Raw genomic sequence first — 24,453 nt, 5'->3', positions numbered from 1 at the left:
CTAACTCTTGACATAAGACCAGAGGAACTTACTTCCTGCTTCCTCCCTGCAGCCCCCTCTCTCACTCTTGCTGAGATTTTCTTGGGCTGAGGCTGTAATCACCCTGACTAAATTTACTCTCTTCCAAGCGGATGTTACCACGGAGCCCCTGAGAAGCAAGCCTGAGTTGTCAAAAACACCTGCTATATGGGGGCACCTGATTGGCTCAGTTGGTAGAGCATGCAACTCTTGATCTTGGGGTCATGGGTTCGAGCCTCACATTGGACATAGAGTTTACTTTAAAATTTTCTTTTAATTAAACCTGTTTTTTTTTTGTTTTTTTTTTTAAAGACCTGCTAGGGGCGCTTGGGTGGCTCAGTCGGTTGAGCATCCAACTTCAGTTCAGGTCATGATCTCACAGTTCATGGATTCCAGCCTTGTGTCAGGCTCTGTGCTGACAGCTCAGGGCCTGGAGCCTGCTTTGGATTCTGTAGCTCCCTCTTTCTCTCTCTGCCCCTCCCCTGTTCACGTTCTGTCTCTCCTTCAAAAATAAATATTTTTTTAAAAGTTAAAAAAAAAAAAACAAAAAGACCTGCTATATGCCAGGCATGTGTTAGATGCTTTTCACAAGGCTTATATTCCCTTCTTTGTGTTTATCTGCATCCTCCAAGCCTCCTACAATGAATACATTTTACTTCCGGTACAAGAAGTTGCTTGATCTAGGCCTGGAAATGATTCTACTAAAGATTTGGAGAAGTTAGAGATCAGAATCCCCAGTTTGCAATTAAGGAAACCGAGACTCAGAGGGATTGCCCAAGGTCACACAGGTTAACAAGTGATGGAATCATGATGCTGTCGGAGTCCAAGGCCTGGGCTCTTTCCACGCCACTGTTCTGCCTGCCTTTTTTCCCACACTTTGTTCCACAAAGGAGTTCAGGCAAATTATAAACATACATAAGAGAAACCAAGCATTTATCCTGTCTTGTATAAACTGTATTTCAGGAATATCAAATAATGAATGAAGAAAATTTCTTTAGGGAAGAATTCCAAGTAATGAATGCAAAAAGGAACGACAGACTTAGAAAATTACCTTTTGGGGGCACCTGGCTGGCTCGGGAGGTGGGGCAGAGCATGCAACTCTTAATCTTGGGGTGGTGAGTTTAAGCCCCACATTGGGTCTAGTAGAGATTACTTAAAAATAAATAAAAGCTTTAAAAATATATTTTAAAAATAAAATTACCTCTTTGTACCATTTAATGAAATGCTGGATCATAAGTGGATGCTCAAACTAATAGATTAAGCGTTGATGGGGAATTTTGTAATGAAGAGAGCAGGCCAAGAGCCCTGATTGACAGATCAGTCAGTAACAACGTTTTAACTAAATATTATGTGCCTCCAGATGTGCCTTAATAATAAGTACACAGCACAAGGGTGCCTGGGTGCTCAATCAGTTAAGCATCCGACTTCAGCTCAGGTCATTATATCCCTGTCCATGGGTTTGAGCCCTGCGTCGGGCTCTGTGCTGACAGCTCAGAGCCTGGAGCCTGCTTGGATTCTGTGTCTCCCTCTCTTTTTACCCTGCCCCCACTCGTGCTCTGTCTCTCTCCATCTCTCAAAAATGAATAAACGTTAAAAAACTTTTAAATGTAATAAGTACACAGCACCATTGCCAATAAGTTATTCCTGCCAAAACCATTAAACCTAATATAATCAAGCCACTAGAGCTAACTGTTAGTTTACTGGAATACAAATGACAGAAGAACAAGTTAAACTACACCATCAGGAAGCAATCAGCCAAATCTTCTGTGACTTGGGAAACATTATGGGACAAATGCGCTGGGGTTTTTTTGTTTGTTTGTTTTTACAAATAAATAGCATTTTTTTTAAAAAAGGGAAAGAAAGGTGGAACTGTTGCAGATTAAAAGTTACTTCAGAGATATATATCAACAAATGAAGTGTGAGGGGCACCTGGGTGGCTCAGTTGGTTGAGTGTCCAACTTCAGCTCTGGTCATGATCTCACGGTTCATGAATTCGAGCCCTGCATCGGGCTCTGTGCTCACAGCTCAGAGCCTGGAGTCTGCTTTGGATTCTGTGTCTCCCTCTCTCTGCCTCCCCACCCCATGTTCTGTCTCTCTCTCTCTCTCTCTCTCTCTCTCAAAAAATAAACATTAAAAAAAAATTTTTTTTAACACAAAAAACAAACAAGCAAAAAATGGAATGTGCGAACCTTATTTGAATCCTGATTGGAACAAATCAACTATTAAAGTTTGAATATGAACTAGGCATTAAGTGACTTTAGGGAATTCATATTAGCTTTGTTAGCTATGATAGTTATGTTTGCAAAAGCCCTATCTGTTAAAGATATATGCTGAAATAATTTGGGTGAAGTGATATGATGTTTGGGATTTGCTTTATAATACTCCAGAGAGAGGGAAAAGCGAGGAGGTAATTGAAACAAAACTGGCAAGATATTGATAATTACTGAAGATGGGTGATAGGTACATAACAATTCATTTTATTCTATTTTTATGTACGTTTGAAGTGTTCCATAATAGAGAGGTTTTTTTTTAAAGGCTAAAAGCAAATAATTAAGAAAATTGGGACAAAGAGAAAAGACAGATGAAGAAATAGAGAAGTTCTGAGCTTTTTAGCAGCCAAAGCAGAGAAACAACAGTCATGCTAGCCAAGTATTGAGAAAGGCAACCTCTTGCCTGCAGTCTTTCGATCCCCACTCAGGCTCCATAAGAACGGGCCATAGGACTGGAACACTTCCTAACTAAGAGATAAAGAGCCCACACAGCTTGTTCTGGGTTTATCACCTTGTGTGGGATTATCTTTCCTTGTCTTAAGTGCAGTGAATATTCTTTTGTCTCTTCTTAGAGTGTGCACATCATATGCGACTGGCCAACTGCACTGCTCTGTCTGTTCTCTGGAAGGGGACAAGCCCCTTCCACCACTGCACGAGAAGAGTGAGCATAGGCAAATTGCCCTGTGTCCACCGCTGGGAGAGATCCGCTGGCCATACGGGACTAATGCCCCAGATTGAAGGTGATCTCACTCTATCTCTTCGCTATGTGAGTGAAGCATTGTTCCATCCAATGCTTGACTGCATGCGTTTACTTTGGTGACTCAAATACCAAGACTCAATGGGTTAGAGGGTTTAGAGTTCTCCCCTGGGATTCATAACAGGTGCACAGTACTCTGCTCTCTTGGGGTTGAGAACTGGTGCACCGTACTTTGGTTGACACCAAGAGATTTAGAAAACCACCAATCCAGCACAGTTTCTTACAATAAAAAAGATTCCAGTGGTGGCAAAATTACCAATTAACATGGCCTACCAATCAGGTCATCAGTAGGGGGGCTGGTCACCTGTCCAGACTTTGGCTATAATGAGGGACTTGCAAAGGGGTGGGCCTTAGAGAATGAGGGAAATGGAGAAAGACAGGGGAGAGGCGGGGTATTCCAAGTGGAGGGCACACAGAGAGCAAGGGCAGACATGCTATTCCATTTTTGTAAAAGAAAAAAATATCATACAAAATGCATGTGAACCCAAATAAAGCTGGACTTGATTGTTCCCTCCTCACCCAAAAGAAATTGATCCAACTCCAAAAAGCAGTCAGAAAACAAAAGTCTTCACCAAAGGTCTGCAGAGGACATTGCAAAGGAATTACACATCACATACCTCACAGCAAGACATCCTTTCAGAATCTCCAAAATCTCTCTTCCTCAACATTCCAAGCTATCAGGGTAGCTCCCCAAACCTCTTCTTTCTTCCTTTTTCTTTTTTCCACATTCCTGACCACCCAAATTCTGCCAGCTCACTCCCTTCCCATCTCCCAGGAGCAGCTTTTCCTCAGTGGGATGGGAGGAAATTTCACGAGGTTGCTCCACTCTTTTGCTTAGGTCTGTTCCTCTCTCTGCCCTCCTTACAAAGACTCCTTAGAACTAAGTCTGGGAAGGAGGAAAAGCCATGAATATTTACATGCAACTATTTTTGTCCTGTTGCATAGAAAAAAGGTTGGAAGGAAATTCACCCAAATGTGAACAGAGACCAGCAGAGCCTTGGAACCAGATAAAGTTGGGCCCAGGTCCTGGCTCTGCTGCTTCATAGCTGTGTGACCTTGGGAAAGCCTCACTGGAGATATTTCTGCAACCCTCAGATTGCTGTTCTGTGAATTACTCACATGGTATCTGGCATATAGTAATTTTTCTGTAAAGTGTAGCTTACAAAGTAAAGGTGTTATTTCTACCTGGTAGGAATATGGGGAACTTCATTTTATCTTCATCACTATTTTTTTTTTTGCCTTTATCGCTACTTTTTAAAAATTTAACTTTTACTTATTTTAATATTTATTTATTTTCAAGAGGGGAGACAGAGCGTGAGCTGGGCAGGGGCAGAGAGAGGAAGACACAGGATCGGAAGCAGGCTCCAGGTTCTGAGCTGTCAGCACAGAGTCCTATGCGGGGCTTGAACTCACAGACCGCGAGATCATGACTTGAACCCAAGTCGGATGCTTAACCGACTGAGCCACTCAGGCACCCCATATTTTTAAAAAATTTTAAATGAGCACATATTTGTAACTTATAAAACACCATCAAGATTATTATTAACATAGGGCGCCTGGTTGGCTCATTCGGTTAAGGGTCAGACTGGCTCAGGTCATGATTTCCCGGATTTCCAGACCGTCGTCGTGGACATGACTCCAAGACTCTCCGCATCGCAGTCCTCTCTCTGTGCTGTGAGCTCCAGCCACTACTCGGTTGGCAAGAAGGGGTTAACGGCAGCACCTTGTCTTCAGCCCTCAAAGTCCACCCTAGCCAAAGTCCTCTTTTGCAAGGGCTGCAACCGAAAGGAGCCAGGTTGCTCCTTCCTTCCTCCCGATGGGGACCGCTCAATACCTCCGCTATGGGGGGTAAGATTTGCGGGAGCCGTGAAGAAGTCTGGAAGAGAAGGCCCTGGGGCTTGTGGCCCCGGAGACTTCCGTCCTCCCCGAATCTTGTTGAAATTGAAGAAGGGGGAGGGCTCTGAAGGTACAGCTGGGCGTCGCTGGGTTCTCAGGGTAGGGCCCGCCCCTCAGCGTGTGAAGGGAGGGAGCCGCTAAGTCCTCAAACGCTTGGGGGACATGCCTGAGCAGTTCCTGGAATGCAGGGGAAATGAGTGCGATGACACACCGGGGGGCCCTTATCAGCGGGCTCTATAAAACCCTCGCCTCCAGATCTAGCCCCCAGATTGAGTCCCAGGATATCCTGGCTGTTTCCAAGAACCCGGCCCGGAAAGTGGGTGGGGTTCCTGCCTCCTCCACTCCCCCTTCTGGCCCTTCTTGCATTTGGGCCCCAAATCCAGTCCAACCCCACCGCCAGCCCATTCACCTCCCAGTTCTACTCGACCGCGCGCTCCCTCAAAACACCACGGGTGCCCGCCCCGCCCGGGGCAGACCTCTGCCCCGCCCCCCAGTCCTGCACCTCCCCCCACAACCCCGCGCCTCATTTCCGCATAGTTCCCGCTCCCGGCACCCCGCGCGCGCCTCGCGGACTCCGAGGTCCGCTGGAACCTAAGCCCACGGATCCCGCCCCGAGGCCCCGCCCCCTACCAAGGCCCCGCCCCTCCACGTGCCCGCGCGTGCTCCGTCAGGTTCTCTGGCCTGCAAGGCGACCCCTTTGGAAGTCGGTCCTTGTGTCTGTCAGTCCTCAGAGCCCACGTTCGGCTGGTTGAGAAGGAGGGCGTTCTGAGAAGCTCGGAGAATATGCATGCCCGAGGCGGAAGCAGAGGGTGGAGTTGACCGAGGTCAGGGCGGTGAGGGCCGCAGAGCTCGAGCCCACGCCCACCTCCTTTCCTCCGGCCGGCTCAGTTGGGCCCGGCAGGCACCGGGCCCGGGTCTGAGCATGGATTGGCTTGGTCCCCGCCAGGTGCGCTGAGCGAGTTGGCAGCGAGGCGGGGCGGACCCCGGAACGCGGGTCAGGATGGAGGGCGAGTCACGTGAGCTGGGAATGTCCGATCAAGGATATGGAACCCAGAGCCCTAAGGGAAGTATAGACGTGAGCTCAGGCCCAGCGGCTCTCTCATCGTGAATGCGGTGACCTGCCCTGGCGGGATTGGGGAATCGGGCCCAGGAGGCCCAACTGATGGGGCGCTGCCTCTCCAGCGCCTCCCAGGTATGGAGGAGCTCGGCTCTGCGCTGCCACCGTGTGGCCGCAGGGAGCAGCGCCCGCCTAGCACGCGGAGAGGACTCCAGGCTGAGAAAACAGACCCTGCTGACCAAGGAGCAGGCCGCCGTCGGGGGAGACCGGCTTTCGACACCCCGCCCGTCTCGAACCGGTTTCTGGGAATGGGGTTGAGGTTGCCTTGTCCTTCTTTCGGCCACTGTGAATCCGGATCAGGACCTCGTGGGACTTGGGTGTGGATACCCCGAGCCCGCCCCCATCCTGCTCACCGAGTATGTGTGAGGAAGAGCAGGATCCCTCCCAAAGGCAGCAATGCCACCAACAACCAACCAGCTTTTCCTAAGCGCCTGCTATGTGAAAGACACACAAAAATATATAATTAAAATAAGTAGAGGGGCGCCTCCGTGGCTCATTCGGTTAAGCCTCCGACCCTCGATCTTGGGTCAGGTCATGAGCTCAGGGTTTGTGAAACAGCCCAGCGTGGGGCTCTCTGTGCTGCCGGTAGAAGCCTGCTTGGGATTCGCTCTCTTACTCTCTCTGCTCCTCCCCTGCTCTTGTGTGCTCTCTCTCTCCTTCACAAAATAAATAAACATTAAAAAAATAATTAGAGAAAGCCCTCTCAAATTCGTGGCTCTCCATTCTCACGAAAATGAACAGGTAACATTTAAGGAGGGCTTGCTGTGTGCTATGCACTTACTGGGTACTTGTATATGCATGAGGACATTAAAATCTCACCACAGCCCTCTAAGGCTAAGCTATTTAACAGACGTTCCTATTTAACAGATGAGGAGTTTGGGGTTCAGAGAGGTCAAGTAATTTGTCCAAAGTCACACAGCTAGCTAACGTTTAAATTTCTGAGTCTTGGCTTTTTAAAAACAATTTTTTAATGTTTATTTATTTCTGAGAGAGAGAGAGACAGCGCAAGTGGGGGAGGGACAGAGAGGGAGACACAGAATCCAAAGCAAGCTCCAGGCTCTGAGCTGTCAGCACAGAGCCCAACATGGGACTCGAACTCATGGATTGTGAGATCACAACCTGAGCCGAGATCAAGTCAGAGGCTTAAGTAACTGAGCCACCCAGGGGCCCGCCCCCCCCCCATATTCTTTTTTAAGCAAAAATTAGACATACACATGGTTTAAAGAGGTTAACAAGTATTAATAAGGTTTTCTATGAAAACAGAAGGCAGCCCATCACACTCTTCCCCCATTTCTACTTTCCCTGAGGCACCTATTTTCAATTCTTTCAGCTGACTGTATTTTACATTTATCTCCATTATCTCTTAAGTAGCATGCTTGTTTTGCCTTTTTTTGATGTTTCAGTTTTAAAGCACTATCTCTTGATTTTCTACCAAGGAAGATAAAGTTTTAACTCTTTCGCCATCACGTGCCTCACCATACACATAATCCCACCTCCCCAAACGGCCAACATTTTGGTTGGTTCAGTAATCCCTGTGTACGTTAGTGTATGTAAGCTATGATTACTTTCCCTTTTTGTACAACTTGTTGTTCTCCCCAGTTAATAATTGTCCTGTTTTGTCACTTGCTTAAGTTTTTATGTATCCCACTCTCCACCTTATCTAAATCTCTTCCCAAAATGTTCACACACATCGGGTGCCTCAGGTTGATATCTCTGGGGGCGGACGGGGAGATAGAGATGTTTATTTGAGATCAACAGCTGGGAAAGGAAGTGGGAGGAAGCAGGATTGGGCAGAGGGATATGTGGGACTTTGGTGAGGCCTGGTAAAGCCTCCCCCAAACTGGCAAGGAGCTTTGGAGCAAGTGTTGCCCATCAGAGTGTCCCAAGCCCGGCTGAAATGGTCAGGCCCTTAGACCCTGCGTGGCTCAGTCACATCGTGGGGGCTGCCCCAGGGAAGAATGCTGTCTTGGGCAAGGCTGCTCTGCATCTGGGGCTGACCCTGAAGGAGTTGACAGTTGGGAGTAGTCTGCTGTCCAGACCTCCTGCTGCTGGGCAGCAAGCCCTTCCTTGAAGTGGCCTCTGGGGACACATCTCTATCTCTATCTACCACTTCATGTATTCTGTTAAATCCATCTCCTTGAGGAAACTTCTCTTGAAGTCTTCCTGGAACTTTCTGTTCCAATCTGGAGTGTTTTCTCTTTACACCTGACGAACAGTTAGCACTCTGGGCAGGGAAAGATCTGGAATTTGTAGGGTTTCAAGTTTTAAAGCTTCTGCAAGCTGGGGACTCTTCAAAAACAAGAATACAAAATTAGGTATAATTTATTTAGATTGATAAGATAAACCAATAAATCCCTGGAGCTTTGAATCCCTTAGACACTCGGGACCTTTTCTTCTGAGATCTCATCAGACAATCTAGCAGAAATGCTTTCTGATTACAGCTTGGCTTCTGACCACCCAGAACACTCTACAATCCCCAGCCCTCACAGGGCCCCAGGGAAGTGCAGGAACCTGGAGCTTAGGGTATAGGAGCTTCTCAGGAAGTTCTCCTCTGATCCTGGGATCTTCACAATCATCCCAGGGACTGGGCTCACCTCACACCTATGTTGGGTTCTCCTGCAATCACTTCTTTCTTGATTTACTCCATCCTCTTGCTGGAACACCCATTCCAGTAGTTTCTTAGGAAAGAAAGAAATGTCACTTCTTGGGACCTTGTATATTTGCAAATAACTTCATTTTACTTTCACCCTTAATAATATGGCTGGGTACAGAATATATTAAAAAAAAAAAAAAAAACAACTCTTAGGGGCGCCTGGGTGGCTCAGTCGGTTAAGTGTCTGACTTTCGATTTTGGCTCAGGTTGTAATCTCACGGTTCGTGGGCTCGAGCCTCATGTTGGCCTCTGCACTGACAGCACAGAGCCTGCTTGGGATTCTCTCTCTGTCCCTCCCCAACTCGTGCTTTCTCGCTTGCTCTCTTAAAATAAATAAACTTAAAAAAAAAAAAAAAAAAAAAAAAAAAAACCTTTAGAACAGGACCTGACCATAATAAGTACTATAGGAGTTTTGCTATCACTATTATAAAAAATTCTAGTTGGAGATTATTTTCTTTAAGTGTTGTTACTGAGAAGTTCAAAGGCATCCTGATTCCTGGTGCTTTGTATGGAATGTCTTTTCCACTTTGGAAGGTGTAGGATCTTCTTTGTTTCTCCAGGGTTCTGACAGGTCACAACAGTATCTTGATACTGGTCTGTTTTCATCCATGCACTGAGCACTTTGGAGATATCTTTCTTTTCTTTTTTCTTTTTATGTTTATTCATTTTTTGAGAGAGAGAGACACACACACAGAGCACAAGCAGGGGAGGGGCAGAGGCAGAGAGAGAGAGGGAGACACAGAATCCCAAACAGGCTCCACACTCCAAGCTCCTAGCTCCTAGCTCCCAGCTGTCAGCACAGAGCCCGATGTGGGGCTTGAACTCACAAGCTGTGAGATCATGACCTGAGCTGAAGTGAGACACTTAACCAACTGAGCCACCCAGGCGCCCCTGTTCTTTTTTTTTCAACGTTTTTATTTATTTTTGGGACAGAGAGAGACAGAGCATGAACGGGGGAGGGGCAGAGAGAGAGGGAGACACAGAATCGGAAACAGGCTCCAGGCCTCCGAGCCATCAGCCCAGAGCCTGACGCGGGGCTCGAACTCACGGACCGCGAGATCGTGACCTGGCTGAAGTCGGACGCTTAACCTACTGCGCCACCCAGGCGCCCCCGCCCCTGTTCTTTTTATTTTTTTTTTTTTATTTTTTTTTTTCAACGTTTATTTATTTTTGGGACAGAGAGAGACAGAGCATGAACGGGGGAGGGGCAGAGAGAGAGGGAGACACAGAATCGGAAACAGGCTCCAGGCTCTGAGCCATCAGCCCAGAGCCCGACGCGGGGCTCGAACTCACGGACCGCGAGTTCGTGACCTGGCTGAAGTCGGACGCTTAACCGACTGCGCCACCCAGGTGCCCCCACCCCTGTTCTTTTTAAATAACATCCTGCTCTTGCTTCATGGATGCACGATATTCTCTTCTCTCTCTGAAGATATTAACAGTAGGTCTTTTTGGCCTGGTCAGATTACCTTTGAGAAAACTTTTTCTGATCCCCTGCCTGGAGAGCAAAGTCTTGGCTGCCAGCTTTCTGGGGGGGCCAGCTGGGAAACAGGGTTGGGGGGTGTCCAGCATTCACAGCATATACATTCATGTCACCGCCTGACTTGGGGAGGACGCTCCCGCCCTCCCCTGCACCTGCAGTTTCCCCATTCCGGTGAACCTTTTTCATCCTTTCCAGAGTAAACCTCCAGTCTTCTGCCAGGATTCGGGAAGGAACCTGACAATTCTGATCTTTTTTTTTTTTCCAACTTTTAATTTAAATTCTAGTTTATTTATTTTTATTTATTTATTTATTTATTTATTTTTTCAACGTTTATTTATTTTTGGGGGACAGAGAGAGACAGAGCATGAACGGGGGAGGGGCAGAGAGAGAGGGAGACACAGAATCGGAAACAGGCTCCAGGCTCTGAGCCATCAGCCCAGAGCCTGACGTGGGGCTCAAACTCACGGACCGCGAGATCGTGACCCGGCTGAAGTCGGACGCTTAACCGACTGCGCCACCCAGGCGCCCCAAATTCTAGTTTATTAATATATATGGTAGGAGTGGTTTCCGGTGTAGAATTCAGTGCATATAACACCTTGCATATAACACTTGCATCACTTGCATATAACACCTAGTGCTTATCACAAGTGCCCTCCTTAATGCCCATCACCCATTTAGCCCACCCTCCACCCACCTCCCTTCCGGTAGCCCTTAGTTTGTCCTCTGTAGTTTTATGAGTCACTTATGGTTTGCTTTCCTCCCCTCTTTTCTCCCCCTTCCCCATGTTCCTCTGTTTTGTTTCTTAAATTCTACATATAAGTGAAGTCATATATTTGTCTTTCTCTGACAAACTTATTTCGCTTAGCATAATATACTCTAGCTCCATCCAAGTCGTTGCAAATGGCAGGATTTCACTCTTTGATGGGTGAGTAACATTCCATTGTATATATATATATGTACCACATCTTCTTTGTCCATTTACCAGTTGTTGGACATTTGGGCTCTTAACATAATTTGACTATGGTAGATAATGCTGCTATAAACATTGGGGTGCATTTGCCCCTTCAAATCAGCATTTTTGTATCCTTTTGTAAATACCTAGTAGTACAATTGCTGGGTCATAAGGTAGTTCTATCTTTAACTTTTTGAGGAAACTCCATACCGTTTCTCGGAGTATCTGTACCAGTTTGCATTCCCACCAACAGTGTAAGAGGGTTCTCCTTTCTCCACATCCTCACCAACATCTGTTGTTTCCTGTGTTGTTGATTTTAGCCATTCTGACACGTGTGAGGTGGTACCTCACTGTGGTTTTGACAATTCTGATCTTAAAACGGTTTCCAAACTCTTTTTATTTCATACCCCGCTATATTTAAACAGGTACCTGTGTGTGTGGGGGGGTGTCTGTGATCCTTCTTCCCCACATCCAGCGTAGGCTAAGATTTCCTTGCATTTGCTGTGTAGTTATTCCCCAACCATCTGTTTTCCAACTTCCCGATGCTATGCTCTGGTCTCTTCCCTCATTCTCCTCGTCTTAGTGAGTTTGTGCCTTAAACAAAATCTCTTTACTGTAGTTTTGGTGGGGTTTTGGGAGGGCATGATGACATTAGGTCCACATGTTCAATCTGCCATAATTTTCAGAGCTTCCATTTTTCCTAAACCCATAAGCAGGTTAATAATTACAGACTGTGAAAGCTACCGAGGGAAACAAACCTGAGGCCAAGATGAACACAGCAGGCAGGAGGACTCAGACTTAAGAAACACAGATTTGTGTCTTCAAACTACTTCCCTCGTTCCTGTGAAGAGAAGAGGCCATCCAGGAACACGTGTGCAGTCAGCGCAGGTGAGGAAGCCACCGTGAAGATCAAGGTGAATGCAGGGTGGTTTGCAATGGTGATTGGCTATAGGGCTGGAAGGAGCCATTTGGGACAGGTGCCATGAGGGGAGACACCGCGTCTGTTTTGTGCCCTGCTGTGTGCATGTCCAGAGCTTACCAATGTCCCTAGCTACCAGAGACACTTTATAAAATATTTGTAAATGGACACAGTGGGGTGAGGGGGAGGTGAGGAAGGGAGGAGATGAGGACTAGCAGGTTTCTCCTGCTAGTGTAGACCTTGGAGGCTAACTATGGGCTGTGCAGTGTGTGGCCAAAGGGAGCCACAGAAGATGTGGGAGCAGGGGAATGACCAGGTGAGAGTGGGTCTCTACCTGCACACAGGACCAGTGTCACCATGCACCTTCCCCTTCCGGCCTGTTTTCCTTTACACCCTTTCTACTCTGATCACTCCTGCTGCTGCCTGACACATCCTCTCCCCAGCCTCACCTCTTCTGGCCACTCCTCACCTGCCCCTCCCCCCTCCCGCTTCTCCCCATCCCCATTGGCCCCAGTCTGATCCTTCAACCTTATTCTTTTTCTGCAGACTCTTCCCTCAGTCTGCAATTGTGGCCATTGGTGGGATCCCATTTAATGTCAGATTCCCCCATAGAGGGTGAGTTTGCAAGGGAGGGAATCTGCCTCTTTCGCTTGTCATTGTGTCCCTAGCACTAGGACTGGGCCTGGCATGCAGAAGTGGGCTCGGCAAATTTTTAAAAAAATTGCTCTGGTGTCTTATTGAGATACAATCGATTAGAACGTCGGATTGGTTTTAAAGTGTACAACATAATGATTCCATACTTATATATATTACAAAATGATCGGGGCACCTGGGTGGCTCGGTTAAGTGTCTGACTTCGGCTCAGGTCGTGATCTCACAGTTCGTGAGTTTGAGCCCTGCACTGGGCTGTGTGCTGACAGTTCAGAGCCAGAAGCCTGCTTCCGATTCTGTGTCTCCCTCCCTCTCTGCCCTTCCCCCATTCGTACTTTGACTCTCTCTCTCTCTCTCTCTCTCAAAATAAGTAAACATAAAAAAAAATGATCACAATAAGTCTAATTAACACCCATCACCACAACAGTTACAGTTTTGCTTTATTTTTTTGTGATGACAACTTTTACAATGTACTCTCTTGGCAACTTTCAAATGTACAGTACATTATCGTTAACTATAGTCACCTGCTGTACGAATAATTATTGAAAGAACCAGATGAAAACAGGTGTCATCTTGCCGAGATGGTGGGACAGAGAGGTTGAAGGGGAGACCATGGACAAGGTATGTGACCTGGGAGGGAGAGGATACAGCCTGTGCACAGGCGAGGGACAGAAGTCCTGAGAGAGGAAGTGATAGGTCTCAGGGCCTGGTAGGGCTTCTGTTGAATGAAGCCGTCCCTGAGCCTTTGCTTGGCGCTGGGCCCTGGGCCTGCCCCCGAGCTCTGCAGTCTTGGAGGCGTGTGAATGTTTGTTTGACTCTGGAGTGAAACAAGCTGTGCGCTGAGCTATGGGCAGGTCACACCTGGTGAGGGCATCAGGGAGGGCTTCCTGGAGGATGATGCCCTGGAAATGGATTTTGAAAGCTGTGGGGGACACGGCCTGGATGGGGAGGAGTGATTTGAAGGCCTCCAAGGTTCTGAGTCTGATGAGTAGTTGACTAGTGGGGCCACAGGCAGAGGCAAGGGACATGGGTTTCAGATACACTGATCAGTCCAGGGTGTTGGAGGATGCTCAAGGACCTGTGAGGGGCCAGAGTGAGAGGCAGGGTGTGGCGCGCACCTCAGGCTCACTCCAGGCCACTGAGGACACCAGGCCGTGATGGTCCTATTCCCCACCTTACTCCCAGCCTCTCCCCGGGTGGCCTGCCCTCATCTTCACTCAGGAGTTTCTTCCCCTCACTTCAACTCCCCTGAAAGTCCTCTAGGAATTTTTTGTGCTGGGCACTTTTCCAGACCTCTCTCTTATCCCCTTGTATTTGGTCATATACCCCAAATTTTAAGGATAGGTGAACTGGGGCATTGGGCTGGCTCAGTTGGTAGAACGTGCAATTCTTGATCTTGGGGTTGTGAATTTGAGCCCCACATTGGGTGTACAGATTCACTTAAAAATAAATAAACAGGGGTGTCCAGGTGGTTCAGTCGGTTAATAGTCCGACTTCTGCTCAGGTCACGATCTCAGTTTGTGAGTTTGAGCCCCGCGTCAGGCTCTGTGCTGACAGCTCAGAGCCTGGAGCCTGCTTCAGATTCTGTGTCTCCTTCTCTCTCTGCCCAGTTATGTTCTCTCTCTCAAAAATAAATAAATAAGCATTTAAAACAAACAAACAGGGGTGCCTGGGTGGCTCAGTAGGTTAAGCATCTGACTTCGGCTCAGGTCATGATCTCACTGCTCATGAGTTCGAACCCCGTGTCAGGCTCTGTGCTGACAACTCAGAGCCTGGAGCCTGCTTCCGATTCTGTCTCCGTCTCTCTGCCCCTCCTCTGCTCACTCTCTCTCTGTCTCTCTCTCAAATATAAAAATAAAACAAAGTAATTTTAAAACAAACAAACAAAAAAACAAACAAGGTATAACTGAGCTCACAGAGGAGAAGTGACTGCCCACAATCAGTAGAACTGATCAGGGAGTTAAATCTGGGTCTGCCGATTCTGAAGCCTGCTCTCCTCACTGCACCCTAGAGGCCAGGCAGGCAGGAAGCCTTGGGGATTAAGGGTGCTTCTCATAGCCAAAGCTCTGGGTGCCCTGTGTGTGTGTGTGTGTGTGGGGGGGGGGGGTCATATTGTACTACACAGAAGAAGTAAGAGCTTGAGGGACAGTGTGGTACAGTGGTTAGAAGCATAGACCTAAGGGCCAGAGTGCTTGGTTTCCAGTCAGATCTGCTGCCTCCTATACCTCAATTTTGCCTTCTGCAAAATGGGATGATAATAGTACTTACCTTATTTGGGTATAGGTAAGTGTTATTATCTCCTTTCCTGAACTCTCTCTGCCCAGTGGGGGTCTGCTGTTTCTCATACTCTGGTTGGTGGTGATCACCAGGGAGTGGGGGTTTCCTCTCTGCTCTAGCCTGGAGCAGGAGGAAGGATACTTTCTTATCTCCATTTTATTAATGAGGAAGCCAAGCCTCAGAGAGGTCATACAGTCAGGGACAGAGCCAGGATTAGAAACTGGGCCTGCCCAAACCCCAAGCCTGGCATTTTCCTGCTGCACCAGCTGCGTCCCCAGCATGTTGTTGACCCCTCTGCGGGCAGGATGGAAACGCTTTCTTCATTAGGAGACCCAGAATGCTCTTTTTCCAGATCTAAGGTATGCATAAAACTCCTTATCTTCAGGAGTGAGGTTCAACCCCTACCACATCTCCAGTGCTGGTCCAGAGCTACTGACAGACCTACCCCCAGCCCCATCCCAGTGGCCCCTGGGGATGTCCAGACATGGGCAGTCAGGGCACAGAAGGCAGGCCCAAGCTGATAAGAAGAGTGGACCGCGGGTTTAAATTCAGCTCTGTCACAAATTTACCGGGTGACTAGGCTAGATCACTTCATCTCCCTGAGCCCCATGTCATTCAGCTGTAAAATGGGTGAAATAAAACATCTTATTAGGGCTCTTGCAAGATTGTTGTCTTGAGGTTGGTGCCAGTAGGCGCTCAGTACATGTGTGTTGAGTGACCCAGCTGACTGATCAGATGCGTATAAAAGGTTTGTTAGCACAGGGCCTGGCTTGGAAATGGTGGCCTCTGAGGATCGGCTTCTTGATACCTGGCCCTGTCCTGTGCTGCCCCTTACGTGCAGCCTCCTCTCCAGTCCTTTTGTCCTACCTTGTGTGGGTCCTCAGCCTGCCAGACCACTCCGCACCCCCAAACCCTGTTTGTGGTCTCTTTCCAGACAACCCTTCCCCCAGCTTCTGAACTTGACAGCTCGGAGCCTGGAGCCTGCTTCGGATTCTGTGTCTCCCACTCTCTCTCTGCCCCTCGCCCAGTTGCAGGCCCTGCACATCTCTGATCCCACTTATGACCTCAGACCTAAAGCTTGTCTCTTTTGGTTCCTACATAGCCCGCAGTGGTAAAGGCCAGGTTGAATAACTTACAATACATTAATACCATACAATACCGGGTATCCATGGTTGTACAGGATGGTTGCACCTGTGGATGCACTCAGAATGCTTGAATTCAGATCCCACCTTGACCTCTTATTTGCTCTGAGACTTTGGGGAAGTTATTTAACTTTTCTCTCCCCCAGTTTCCTCATTTATAAAATGGGATAATAATAGTATGGGCCTGGTAAAGTTATAAGAAATTAGCAAGCCAGCATGGAAGTTTGATAAGAGTGGGATTTGGGTCTGTTTTGTTCATTGCTGTATCACCAGTGCCTAGCCCAGTGCCTGACACATATATGCTATTCAACAAGTATTTGTTGAACAAATCTATGGAATAGTGAGATCATGCATATAAAATAGCACTAGTGTCTGATAGAAATACAGTGCAAGCCACTTATAATTTTGAGATTTCTAGTAGCCATGTAAAAAAAAGTCAAAAGAAAAAGGTGAAATTAATTTTAATAATATATATTTTCTTTATTAAAAATATTTTAATGTTTATTTATTTTTGAGAGACAGGAGTGTGAGTGGGGGAGGGGCAGAGAGAGGGGGGGGCACAGAATCCGAAGCAGGCTCCAGGCTCCAAGCTGTCCGCACAGAGCCCGACGCAGGGCTTGAACTCAGACCGCGAGATCATGACCTAAGCCAAAGTCGGACGCTTAACCGACTGAGCCACCCAGGTGCCCCAATAATATATATTTTAACATAATGTATCCAAAATATCGTTGCAACATGAAATCAATATAAAAATTATTACTGAGATTTTTTTAAAGCAGTCTCTATGCCCAACGTTGGCTTAATTTCACGACTCTGAGATCAAGAGTCACATGCTCTACCCACTGAGCTAGCCAGGCACCTCTGAGATATTTTGTTCTTTTTTTTTCCTACGAAGTCTTTTTTTCTTTTTAATTTATTTTTTTTAATATATGAAATTTATTGTCAAATTGGTTTCCATACAACACCCAATGCTCATCCCAAAAGATGCCCTCTTCAATACCCATCACCCACCCCCCGCCCCCATCAACCCTCAGTTTGTTCTCAGTTTTGTTTTTTTTTTTTTTTATTTTTTTTTAACGTTTATTTATTTTTTTGGGACAGAGAGAGACAGAGCATGAACGGGGGAGGGGCAGAGAGAGAGGGAGACACAGAACCGGAAACAGGCTCCAGGCTCTGAGCCATCAGCCCGACGCGGGGCTCGAACTCACGGACCGTGAGATCGTGACCTGGCTGAAGTCGGCCGCTTAACCGACTGCGCCACCCAGGCGCCCCTGTTCTCAGTTTTTAAGAGTCTCTTATGCTTTGGCTCTCTCCCACTCCTACGAAGTCTTTAAAATCCGGTGTGTATTTACTGTAGCACATTTCAGCTACATAACAATAATATCGTAAAGCCATGTCCTACCAAAAAATAAAGCTGTATTTAACAGACAAATATTTTTGTTTTTAAATTTAAAATAATTAAATAAAATTTGGGGCACCTGGGTAGCTCAGTCGGTTAAGTGTCTGACTTCAGCTCAGGTCATGATCTCACAGTTCCTGAGTTCGAGCCCCCAATCGGGCTCTCTGCTGTCAGCACAGAGCCCACTTTGGATCCTTTGTCCCTTTTCTCTGTGCCCCTCCCCCACTTGTGCGCGCGCGCGCGCTCTCTCTCTCTCTCTCTCTCTCTCAAAAATAAACATCAAATAAATAAATAAGATAATTAAGTAAACTTAAAATTTTGGTCCTCCGTGGTACCAGCCACATTTCAAGGGCTCAGGAACCTCATGTGGTTAGCGGCTACCAGATTGGGACAGCACAGATATGAAGTGCCCGGGGGCACAAGTTCCCAATGAAGTTCAGCTATTCTTATTAGTGATCTGGAAGATATCTGTACTTTGGGTTGAGTGAAACAAGAAAGTCACTGAGCACTGTGTACAACATGATTTCACTTGTGCAAACATAGAAACCCCCCGCCCCCAAACTATTTATATATGTTAAATATGTAACCCAGATGTTAACAGAAGTCTCCTCCCCTTATGAGAGCTCCAACCCCAATCCATGAGAGCAGCAGGAAAAAATGAAATGTGCCACAGATGCCTGCTCAGGAGAGTGGGCCCAGAACAATGGGAGGCCTTTGTGTTAGCTCCAAGAGGAGTCTGATGGACTGAATTGCTTGGGTTGGGAAGGGAGGAGGATTTTAATTTCCCCAGTCAGGGAAGAACGGGTAAGGGCCAAGGTGGTGGAATGCGTGGGGCAAAGGGCCAGGGAGCACTCCTCCCCGGGAAGGAGGATGGCTGAAAGGATATGAACCCATCACAGAGATGATGCTTAAAATTGTTTGCTACCTTGGGTACAGTGTGAACGCTTCGGGGACCCCCGAGCCCTCTGTGAAGTCTTTTCGACTGACCAATGTCTGTGTGCATGAGTTTTAGGGTAGAATCCAGAAAGAAGCTGAGCTTTTCATCTGGGTCAGGGAAAAGAAGGGCAGAAGCAAAGGCCAGGGACTGAGGAGACCGGACACATAAGGGTCCCCTTCTTTTTCCCCAATGCCATTCTTGGGACTCAGAGAGGTGACTTTCAACCTCCCATGATTCATGGAGGTGGAGGTGGGAGCCCAGCTCAGTTTGTCCGCTATGTCTCAGAGGCAAAGAGGCCTCAGAAGACATCTGGACTCCTCTGTGTTTGTAAATGCCCAGGAAAAAGCCTGGAAGGGTCCACATCAACATGACTGTGGGTGCCTTTGGGAGGAGAGTGGGTTTGGAGAGGTGAAGAAGATTTTCACATTTGCCCTCTATATGTCTGTATTGAGTTGTTTCAAAAAATGTTTTCATAGCAAGCGGGCAAGACCTTTATGTTTAGAAGGAAAGAAAAACACCGCCCCGCACCTTCCTCCCAGCCCACCCAAGGAGTACCTGGCTAGTGTGGAAAATTGAGAATGTGCAGGCAGGTAAGTAGGAATAAGAAGCAGAAGTCGTGAACTCACTGCCTAGCAGTGACCACTCTCCCAGTCGCTGCTGAAACTCTGGGGAAATGTCTGGCTTCTGGGCTGGCCCTCTGCAGTGCAGCCCTGTCAGGTCTCACCATTTTGCCCCAGCCCCAGAGTAACCGGAGATCAGAGTAGCCAAAAAGGTTGTTTTAGGGCCCGGGGCTGTGAGGGGTCTTAGCCTTGTGCCTGAAGTGCCCTGGTGGAAAATGGGGCCTTTGCTTTGGCATGAGGCCTGCTGTGGGCCTTGGATGGGTCTCAGTTCAATTTGGGGGCTATGCTGGGAACATGGGCGCCCCCCTGTGGTACTGAGAACCCTGACTTCTCGTGGCATAGAGGTCAGGAGTTTGGCCAACTTACTGTGAGCAAGTTACTTAGCCATTATGGGCTTCAGTGTTCTTTTGTGTGAAATGTCGTGAGGGTTCAAAATGAGATAATGTATGCCATACAATTAGCACAAAGAAACTTGGGTAAGAATAAGGATATTCTAAGAACCAGTCTTTGCTCAGCTGAACCCTGTAGCCCTCATGAAGGAGGTGAGAGGGGACGAAGATTTTTCCTGTTAAACGTAGGGAAATCGGGGATGGAATCCCAAGGGCCAGTGTTCTGTCTGGTTGGAGCAGAAAGAGACAGTTATCCGAGTCCCTGTCTTGGGGCAGTGGCAACTTCCAGAAGTTGAGTGGTAGAACAGGGTGGGTAGAGGGGTGGCAGTTGGCAGCTTTAAGGGCTGGGGCATATCGTGGGGATCAGACCAGTGTGGAGGCAGGGGTGGCTTCTAGTCTCCATTCTGCCATTGGCGTGGTCCAGGGCACGCCACGGGGCCTCAGAATGGTGTGGAGGTTTCTAGTGCAGCCTTCCTTCAGGCTCAGCCCATCCAAGTTGAGATCAGGTGTAGTCGCTTGCCAACTATGGGATTTGGGGCAAGTTACTTAACACTCCGGTGCTTCAATTCTCCCATCTGTAAAATGGGAGCCACGACGACACTAACTTGTGAGAAGGAAACGTGATAAGTCAAATAAATTACTTAGAGGGGCGCCAGGCTTATAGTGAGGGCCCGTTAACGAGGCAGACCTGCTGGTATTTCCTGTCTGTGTTGTGGATGTGGCAAGTGACCCCTGGGGGTTCTTTCTGGTTTTGGAAGTCCTCTTCTCTCATGACCCAGCTTCTTAGAGGGCAGTGTAAGGCCAGCCCCCTTCTGTTCAGTTGTACCTGCAGCCCTGAGGAATGACAAAGCTCTTGAATCACTGAGAACAGGGTCCCCGACCCTCGGCATTTTGTGTGGGAAAATGAAGGGAGTGTTTCTGCCGTGGTCAGTCAGTAATGCTTCAACCTTTCAGTCCAGGGCCCTGTGCGGACTCTGATGGTTTCCATTCACATTTTCAAGCCCAATTCATTAATTCACACAGCAAATACTATCTGAGTATTTGCAGAACAGAGTCATGGTTCACAGAGTGGGCCCTAGAGCCAGACGGGCCTGGATTGGACTCCTGGCTGGGCCACACTGGGTCTCCAAGGCCCTGTGTCTTCACTTGTAGAATGGAGAAATTAATTCCCACTCCTAAGTTAATGTGAGGATAAAACCACACCATCTACTGAGTCATCGGGGGCTGTTTTTAGCTGCAAGTAACAGATTACCTGACAAAACCAATAAAGGCGTTTCATTCTCTCACTTAAGTGTCTGGATTTGGTAGTTCTAGACGTGGCTGGGTAGCTATCTCAGGCTCTTTCTGCTCTGCCATCCTCAGTGTATTAACCTAATGATCCCAAAGTGGCTGCTGCAACCCCAAGCTTCATGTTCTCGCACAACACAGTCAAGCAGGAAGTGGGGGGGGGGGGTGGAGGCGGCAACAGGCCTTCTCCTCTGGAAACTCCTTTCCTTTCTCAATCTTTCTCCAACTTTGGTGGGTGCAAGAATCATCTGAACAGCTTTTAAAGCCAGAGTCCTGGGACCCTTCTCCAGAGATTCTCACTCCGTGAGTCTGGGGCAGGGCTCAAGAACTGCCCGCTAACAAGTTCACAGGGATGCTGAGGCGCTGGTCCCAGAATTATTGGTGCCTTGCATTTTACCTTGGTGCTAACTTCGGCCCTCAAGAGAGAAGAGGCTGAAGAAGGGGTTAACATGCTGGTACTTTATTTGGAAGGTGCAAGCCCAGGGCGCCGAAGGCGAGGAAGGGAAGAGGCAAAGCAATGAGATGTGGTGCATTATGTCCTGGCTACTGCTTCTCAACAAGCTGCAAAGAGACATGGTAGGTCACTCAGCAAGTGGATTAATTGGTACAAAGACTTTTCTGGAAAAGTGAAAGGAGAACTTTTGGAGAAAAGGAAGAGGCAGTTAGCCTAGTTCCCTCCCTTTCCATCCACCATTTCCTATTTTTCAATGTTTATCTCTGGGGAGCTAACGTCTCCACAGTTCTGGACTGAATTAGCCACTTGGCTGCCTCTGAGGAAGCCAGATCTCATGTCCCTAGGAGTGGTTTTTCAACCAAGTGTGAAAATGGAGGTGTGACTTAATGCAGGTGGGGCCCAAATGAGAGCACTAAAGACGCAGTTGAGGAATCTACGGGAACCCATAGGATTTGTCATTCATTGCAGGTAGGTGGCAACTTGTTGGGTCCAAAGCAGATTTTAAAAATTGAGCCAAGAGGATACATTGATGGATTGATAATGGAGTGTGAGGGAGAGGGAGAAATTAAAGGTTTGGTGGATGATGGTGTTTACTTAGATGGGGAAAGCTTGAGGGGAAGTTACTTTGCTAGGAAAGTCTATTAAGTGGTCTAACTCTGGATCTGAGGGGTAAGGTTCTATCTGGAGATCAGAATTTGAGTTACTGCCACATGCATGGTATCTAAAGTCAGAATACTGGTTTTGGACACCTAAGAAAAGATGTTGGGTGAAAAGAGACAGGAGTAGGGCACCTGGGTGGCTTAGTCGGTTGAGTATCAGACTCTTGATTTTGGCTCAGGTCATGATCCCAGGGTCATGGGATCGAGTCCCATGTCAGTCTCTACACTGAGCATGAAGCCTGCTTAAGATTCTCTCTCTCTCTCCCTCCCTCTCTGCCTCTGCTCCTCTCCCTTGCCCTCTCAAAAAAAAGAAGAAAACAGAAAGGCAGAAACTTTGGCAAGATACACACCATTGGTGGCCTGTTTAATAGATGGTGGGGGCAAAAGCCTCCTTATCGGGTGGGTGGAAGAGAGAATGGAGGGTTGGAAATGGTGATGGAGAATATGCTTCTTTGGGGAGCTTTGCTGTAAAGGGGAGAAAAGAAATGGGGTGGTGGCTCAAGAGAGCCAAAGGAAGATGCTTTCAAGGTGTTTGCAGGTAGGAATGACCCAGCAGAGAAGAAATGGATAAGGCAAGAGAGACAGGGGACAACTGCACGTGGGTTTAGTCTCAGAACTGAGAGGGATGGGTCCAGATCACAGGTTGAAGGCTTGGACTTAGAGAAGAGAGAGGGTCCCCCCAGAGTAGGAGGGGATGTGGGGTGTGGCCACACTACACTGTAGGTAGTAGAGGAAGAGGAAGACAAAGTCACTCCGTTCTGACTGTGTTGTCTAGAACTGAAGTTTGAAGGGAAGTCATCGAAGAGGGTGTTGGAGACGGGAGAGAAGATGAAGGTGGGAAGTAGGTTATCCGAGCGAAGAAAGGGGAGTGTTTCAGGGACACGTAACAGGAGAGCTTGGCGGCGCCAAGGGCCCACTTGAAGTGCGGTCCTACCCATGGTGTGAGTCGGGTTAGCCTGGCGGTGGGTGCTCTGCAGTGTTGAGCTGTGTGGGTGCGGGTGCCGGTGAGGTGCCGTGAGTGTGAAGAAGAGGAGGGAGCAGAGCGTGGCTTCGAGCCAGGCAATGAAATCTGAGCTGAGTCAGAAGGAGGAGAGGTGAGAGAAGAAGTGGCTGGTGGGGAAAAGGTGAAGAGGTAGGGTCAGTGAGGCTGGAAGCAGTGGCTGCTATTCCATAAAGGCAGTAATAATATAAAGTTAACCACTGGATGAAAACACCCAAATCAAACAGCTAAAAGAAAAACAAAAAGAGAAAAAATAATAGACAACGTAAGGACTATATATAAAAGACACGGAATACATGTAAATATAACACAAAACAGTATGATGGGTAGAGGCCAAACATAGTTACCATTTTGCGTTGCTGTGTAAGAACTGAGGAATGTCCACGTCTCTCCAGCACACACTGTTGAGTGAATAAGGAGGGTGGAGAAATGTATTGTATGCTGTCTTTATAGAAAAAAGGGGAACTATGCCATACTTATCAGTTTAAATTTTTAAAAAGATGGGAATGATTAAATCGAACATAACAGGCCACTAAATGGGAAGGGAGGGCGTAAAGTGGAGGACAGAGGAATAGAAATTAGACTTTGAACCGATCTTGTTTTGTAGATTAGACTTGGAACTATGTCAATAGTTTACATAATTAAACTGAAATTCTTTTTTTAATTCTGTAAGGAAATGCGAGTTGACATTTTCTCATTTCTGAGATCTGTAGAAAGGACGTATTTGCATATAGAATTTCCAGGTGTAACTCAGCTTTGCTCACATGTCACAAAAGGCTTTACAGGAATATTCTCACAGTGAGATATCACATTTTCATTATTCAGGGCCACACGTTGTACTTTGACTCTCATCATGTCCCCCGAGTTAACCCACAAAGGGTGGCAGGACGCTGGAGAGCTGCCCGAAGTATGGAAGCTTTACGAATTTGCGTGTCATCCTTGGGCAGGGGCCACCGTGCTGGTCCCCTCGGTAGCGTTCCAATTCTAGTATATGCTGCCACTGAAGCAAGTGCAAGAAACTCTTAAGAAATGGAAAACTAAAACAGGGAGGTTAATGTAAATGCGTATCCAGTTAGTGGCAAGCCACACAGAGAGGAACTATAGCAAGTTTAATTTTTTTTAATGTTTATTTATTTTTGAGAGAGAGAGAGAAAGAGAGAGAGAATGCGCGGGGGAAGGACAGAGACAGAGGGAGACATAGAATTCGAAGCAGGTGCCAGGCTCCGAGCCTGACACGGGGCTCAAACTCACGAACTGTGAGATCGTGACCTGAGCTGAAGGTGGACACTTAACCTATTGAGCCCCCCAGGGGCTCCAAGTAAGTTTAAAACACAGTGAACTATCCCCCAAACAAAGAACCACAAACAAAACCTTAAACTCCCTTTTGTTATTCTGATACTGTTGTGTGATATGGGTTTCACACCTGAATAACTGGGATAATCTAATGTCATAATTCAAGTTACAAACGAGAACTGGGATTCTCAATGTTGAGGAAACAATACATAAGATAGTAAAGAAAAAGCTTTTTAAGTCTTCAATTTGGATAGAAAGTATGAACATGTGTTATCTTAAAAAG

At 47.3% G+C, this 24,453-nt stretch overlaps 1 non-coding gene across 1 annotated transcript; it reads right to left on the bottom strand.

Annotated features, from left to right (window-relative positions):
• Positions 1–23,779: 23,779 nt before the first annotated feature.
• LOC112849114 (U6 spliceosomal RNA) lies at positions 23,780–23,884 on the bottom strand. Its single transcript, XR_003222547.1, has one exon. It is a non-coding gene; the product is annotated as a U6 spliceosomal RNA (small nuclear RNA).
• Between the last annotated feature and the right edge of the window lie 569 nt (positions 23,885–24,453).

Source organism: Puma concolor, chromosome C1, assembly GCF_028749965.1.
Source record: "Puma concolor isolate L17-30 chromosome C1, mPumCon1.1.hap2, whole genome shotgun sequence".
In the NCBI taxonomy this organism is placed as follows: Eukaryota; Metazoa; Chordata; class Mammalia; order Carnivora; family Felidae; genus Puma; species Puma concolor.
Note: the sequence above shows the minus strand (reverse complement) of the source record. Positions and strands in the feature narration are given on the sequence as shown.